Genomic DNA, 6,580 nt, shown 5'->3' on the forward strand with positions numbered 1-6,580 from the left:
GTGGTGTGGCAATGTGTGACATGATCAATGCCTTAGGCCAAACTATAAATGTTTCTATGGTCTCCCCCATAAAAGGAATTTCTAAAGTAGGTATGGACACCTGAGCCTGGGGATCACGAACTTAGTCAATCGTCACACGCGCAAGGTGGGGTAATAAGGGAGCAGCATGAATAATTCGCCCTTCCTCAAGTACTCATTGTACACTTCTTCACCATTGCAGGGTTTGGACACAACATCATCCTTAACACTTCCATTAAATGCTTTTTTCAATCTAAGGTAAGGGTGATTCCGAGGAAGGAATTTTCGATGTCTTGTATATATTGTTTTTTTTTACCATGCTTCAATTGAAGGTAACTAGTGTTTTCTTCACAAATGGGACATGCAAAATGACCTTTAACACTATAACCGTTCAAGTTTCCATATGTTGGGAAATGATTTATAGTGCAAAACAACATTGCACTCAAATGGAAAGTTTCTTGAACATTTGAATTGAACACGTCGACACCTTCTTCCTACAACATTTTCAAATCATCGATTAAAGGTTTCAAATACACACATCAATGTCATTTCCAGGTTGTCTAGGACCTGATATCATCATGGACAACATCACATATTTTCTCTTCATGCACAACAAAGGAGAAAAATTTTATATCATCAACCTAACAGGCCATGAATTGTGTTTGCTACTTAAGTTCCCATAAGGATTCATACCATCGGTTGCAAGTGCAAGTCTTAAGTATTTTTGGATTTGCACCAAATTATGGAAATGTTTCATCAATCTTCTTCCATTGTGGTGAATCAACTGGGTGTCGAAGAAGATTATCGCACTTTCTTCTGCCAAAAAGCCATTTAAGGTTCTTTGCATCTTCTTTAATAGAAAACAATCGTTTCAACCTAGGTATTATAGGCATATACCACATCACCTTAGAAGGTGCACCATCATTGCCTTCATCACCATTTTTGTTGTCAATTTTCATTTTAAACCGTGATAAACCACATGTTGGACAAAACTTTAGTGATTCAAACTCCTTTATGTAAAAAAACACAATCATTAGGACAAACATATATCTTTTGATATTCCATACCCATTAGACATAAAATGTACTTCGCCTGGTAATTACAAATAGGTAAAGTATTATTTTCTGGAAGCATCTCTTTCAACAACTCCAACAACTTTGTGAAACTTTTTTCGGTACACCTATTCCTTGCTTTTAAACTAAATAACTTCAAAGTTGCAGACAGACGTGTAAAGTTGGAGCATCCTGGATACAACTCTTACTCTAAATTATTCTTAAGAGAATCATACAAATTAGCTTTTCAAAAATTTTCTTCACCAACATCACGTATCATGTCTTCTAAATGATTACTCAACCATTCTTCCACATAATCCATTTCTCGAGACATTGTAGACTGCTCTAGTACTTCTTCATGCTAAGTCCAAACGATATAAGTTCTCATTATGCCAAACATGAAAAGATGGTCACGCATATTGCCTAAGTCTTTAGAGTATTTGATTAAAATAACGAACACAAGGACAAAAATATGTCCCGTTCATAGAGTTTGCGTTTTGTTCAACATAATGCAAGAACTCTGAAACTCCCTTTTCATATTCTTGACTGATGCGACGTTCATTCATCCAATTTCGATCCATACTATGTTCATAACAAACTTCATCAGTCTCAATTTTTAAACTCTTACAAGGTTAGGCCCTACCCATTCAGAAAAATTATTTTTCATAATTTGCTAACACACATGCAAAGAAGTCTAACATGATAAGATTTCGACATCATTTCACATTGGTCTCCGAAATACACGAAATGAAAGTGGTCACGAATGACTATAATCAAATAGACATATGGAGAACAATACAAATAATCTGAACCGAAATTTTATCAAACTTATTCATAAACTCCAACGTATATGTTATTGCAAATTATGAAAAATAATTTTCCTAAACTGTCTGATCCAACAATTCGAAATTTAATACAAACGATTAGAAGTTTAATCTTTTGTGTTAAATCTCAAACGGGATCTAAGTTTCACTCAATGATTTCATAATACAATCATAATTAAGACATCAGACTTAATAAATCATTATGTATACTCAATAAACAATGTGCAACACAAAAACTAAAAATGACATCACCAAACAAACAATATCCATTAACTAAAATTCATATATTCAAATTCTAATTACATCTCAAAACTAAAATTAACATATAAAATAACAAATAACTCATAACCAATAACCAATATTCAATATCACATTCTATAACTAAAACAAATAATGAACCAAAATGTTAACCTTCTTGAACGGTTAAAAATGAAAATTACTGAATGAGAATGGGAACAAACAATGTAGAATGGGCATAAGCAAGCAATTACTAGTGCAGCAAAGGGAAACGACCGTGGTTGTTTTTCACTATACGTCGCGGTTTATGAACCGCGACATATCCAACCGCGATAAAAAGTCTGGGACTTTAGGCCGCGGTTCCAACCGTGGTAAAAAACGGGGGAATAGATCGCGGTTCCTACTACAACCGCAGCCAAAACCCTTTTTTTTAAAAAAAAAACGTTGCACTATAGGCCGCAGTTGGAACCGTGGTAAAAAGCCAGGAATAGACCGCGATTCGTGCCACAACTGCGGCCAAAAGTCTTTTTTAAAAAAAAAAATTAAAAAACGTTACACTTTCTACCGCGATTATGGTAACAATCGCGACATATTCTCCTGCAATTTTTTTAAATAGCAGGTTTGTTTTTGTGATATCCACTACCATGAAAACAGACCTGCATATCAAAACATGTACACAGATTCAATTTCAACAGATCAAACACATGTTCAAATGTATTTCAACATCACATAAGTACAAAGTCTAATAACTAAGAACTAAGAACATTTCAACATGTTCAAATGTATTTTAAATCTAATAACTAAGAACTATATAATCTAACTAAATACTTTGCGGCAGCGATCCTCACGTATGATAGTGGCTTCTCAGGAATTAGTGTAGTAGTCTTGAATTTCTGTACAAGACAATTGATATTAATTAGTGTATATGAATTCCAAATGTTGGAGAAAATCAAAATTTTTTAAATTTAAATATTACCGCTTCCCAGCCTTTTGTAATATAGGAATGAATAATGTGGGTCATCCAATACATTACATGGTATCCGCACTCATATGACCCCTTCTGTCTGTTACACTATAATATATCATCACAGTTGTAAATAGTTAGTGAAAAACATTAAAACAAAACAACTATAAGAAAGTATGACTTTAGCATATGTCAAACCTTGAGAGAAATCCATGCAAGCTTTCTACTGTTAGCAATTGATCTCCCAACCATCATCATACTTGCTGGAATAAAACTATATATAAAAAAGAGAGTTTTAGCATTCATTTATATAAAAAATAAAGTCCAAACATTGAGGTTCTTACCAATCAATTGCTTGTCTGAGATGTGTGGGAGGAGACTTGTGCAATGAGTAGAACCACAAAGCATAGCTCTCCTGTATAGAAATAACAAGAAGCTGCCAATGGTGCCTGAAATTCATAATAACTTAATTATTATATATTAAAATCTCATATGAAACTTTATTATGTTAACAAAGTTCACTTACCCGGATATATAAGGCATAAAATATACTTTCTTGTCGCTTGCAAATATTCTTGTGAGATGTGTTATGATCTGATCAAAATCATTTGTTTCGTGAATGACTTGGGGATCAATGAACCCATAGTCACCATTGAACCCCAAGTTGTTACTGATCCTAACCTGAAATCAAAAATTAACTTTGATATAAGCATACTTGATATATAAATCATTTTTATATAAGTAATTGCTCATTGACTTACATCATCCATAGTTGAACTAATGTAATATTCAACTCTTGTTTTCCCGATGCAAGCTTCGTGACATCTTGGCTATGGAGGTATAATGGTACCTCATAGCCTCTCCCAAATACATTAGCATCATATTTGACCTCCAAAGGTTTATTTTCAAGGATGTCAGCAAGTAGCTGCAATGAACCAAGAGGATCATCCTCAAATAGAGGAATCTTCTCCTGTGCATGTGTCTGTTGTTACATGGAAAAATAAGATAAGTTTTGAAATCAATAACATGTAAACTTTAAAATTGAGAAGTGTAAAGTAGAATTCCATACCAGGGGGTTAGAAACTGAACCAACCTATTGTTTAGGCCAAGCGATAAAAGACTGGAATGCATGTGCCACAGTGAAAATCTCATTTGTGGGCAGAGGAACTAAGGCATCTGGTATGATAATTTCGTCTACTAAGACCTCCACCTCATCCTCTGATAGCTTCATACCATGAACAACAGTCGTTGCCTTAAACATTGTTCCACGAGCTACTAGCACAGTCTCGGTATAGTCTAAAATGTATAGCAGACATGGACTAGCATCGTCCATGTCATCCCTTGGGACGGTTGGTGTTGAACAAATTCCTTTCCCGCTTTTCCCTATCAGAGTAAATATTAGATTATACAAAAGATAGAAATAATTGCATATAAATGTTTATTAAGTTTACCTGTGGGAGGCACAACATGTTCCTGTTCGTGTACAGGAGATGGCATTGGACGCATGCCATAGCTCTCAAACTGCTGCTGGAACATGGTGCTGAACTTATTAAACAATTCATCCCTGAGCTCTGTCCTGAGCCCTGATCTAAACTCTGTCTTGAGTTATGTCCTAATCTCCTCTGTAAGGTCCGCTCGAAGCTTTTTTGTGATCTCTTGTGTCAGCCTTTGTTGTCGTGCTTCGTTGTATGCATATGAAGTCTGACGAGAAGAGCTCCCAAAATATTTAAAATTTATTCAAATCAGGGAATAGGCCGCGGTTGTTCTGAGAACCACGGCCTATTCCCCGACGTTCTGAATCCTTCAATTGCCTTTTGGGGAATGTCAGAAGGTTGTACGGGGAATAGGCCGCGGTTCTGTGAGCAATCGCGACCTATTCCCCTGCAAATTTATTGTAGGGCTGACTAGTGGGGAATGTCAGAAGGTTGCAGGGGGAATAGGCCACGGTTTTGTGAGCAACCGCGACCTATTCCCCTGCCAATTTATTGTTTTTCTAACGTGGCGTCAAAGGCAGAAAGTTGACTGGGGTATAGGCCGCGGTTCCCTTTTGAACCGCGACCTATAAGTTCGATTTATTTTCAAAATTGTCACCGTGCACTATTATGTGCAGTTTCACGTGAACCGTGGCATAATGTGTGCTGTAAAAAGCCAGTTTTTTTACTAGTGAATGGAGAGGGAAAACGTCACCACGGAGGCCCACAAAATTGCACACAAGAACTATACCAAAAAGCCATCGAAAATGGCATTTAGACGTCGGTGGGATGAGAACGGACGTCTAAATGTAATAAAAAATGTTTTTTAGGTTACTTTCTCAAATAATTTGGCATGTGGAGAAAGAGAGAGAGGAGAAACATCAAGAATCTTCTAAAACCGATGTCTAAAGAAGATTTTTATTTACAAAATTTTCACCGATCATTTTTAACGTTAAATTTTGTTTGATTATACATTAAATACGTAACATTAAACGCTAACTCTGCACTAATGCATAAGCTCACCTAATGTTCAAATAATAAAAACAACACATAAGACTCTAAACAATGTCATTGAAGATGTTTATATAAGGGATGTATTAACCTCGTGCACTCACAAATTATCCAACGTAAAAAATCGTATATTTTCACTTCTTTCTATTAATATTTTGGTGTTGATTAACGTAGACAAAATATATAACTATGAATTCTCTCAATAAGAACTCTTTTACTCAATTTGCTTCACTAATCCAAACATGCAAATGCAAGAAATATTGATTTAGCAACTAAATAATTACTCTCTAAAATGATTAAATTAGTTATTAATTCAATTTTAATTGATTTAGAAATATGATTATAGTAAGTGAGACTATCTTGATTGTTAATGTTAGAAACCAAAACCTAATTTAATTACTATTATATATAAATTAGTTTAGAAATTATGTTATAGAAAAATCAATTCAATGATCATATTATATAAACCAATTTACTTACCGTAATATATATAAAAAAATAAAATTCAATGACCCTATTACTTACAAACTAATTCAATGATAATATTATATAGAAACTGATTCGATTACCAAAATATGTATAAAATCCAAAAGTTGGTCGGTATATTGGTCTTTAGATAGTAAATATTTATGAAATATTCTCTACTTCTTTATCCGTACTTAATCTTTATTTATAAATTTAAAATTTCAATATCTTTTAAAATAAATTATTAATAATTCTAATTTATTTATTTTTATCAAAGTTTTTGTTATCTTACAAAAGTAACTTTTTTATTTATGTTATTTTTCTTACTAAAGAGTGCCTGTGTACAAAACTATTTTTCTTTTTCAATGTTGAAATATTGATGATTTTAATTTAGGTTTTCATCTTTTAGTGTTTTCTCAAATGATGGAAATGCATTTTTATCGTTTGAATTTCAAATGCGAGTGTGATATATATATATATATATATATATATATATATATATATATATATATATATATATATATATATATATATATA

The sequence above is a fragment of the Vigna radiata genome, chromosome 4 (assembly GCF_000741045.1).
Source record: "Vigna radiata var. radiata cultivar VC1973A chromosome 4, Vradiata_ver6, whole genome shotgun sequence".
Classification (NCBI taxonomy): domain Eukaryota; kingdom Viridiplantae; phylum Streptophyta; class Magnoliopsida; order Fabales; family Fabaceae; genus Vigna; species Vigna radiata.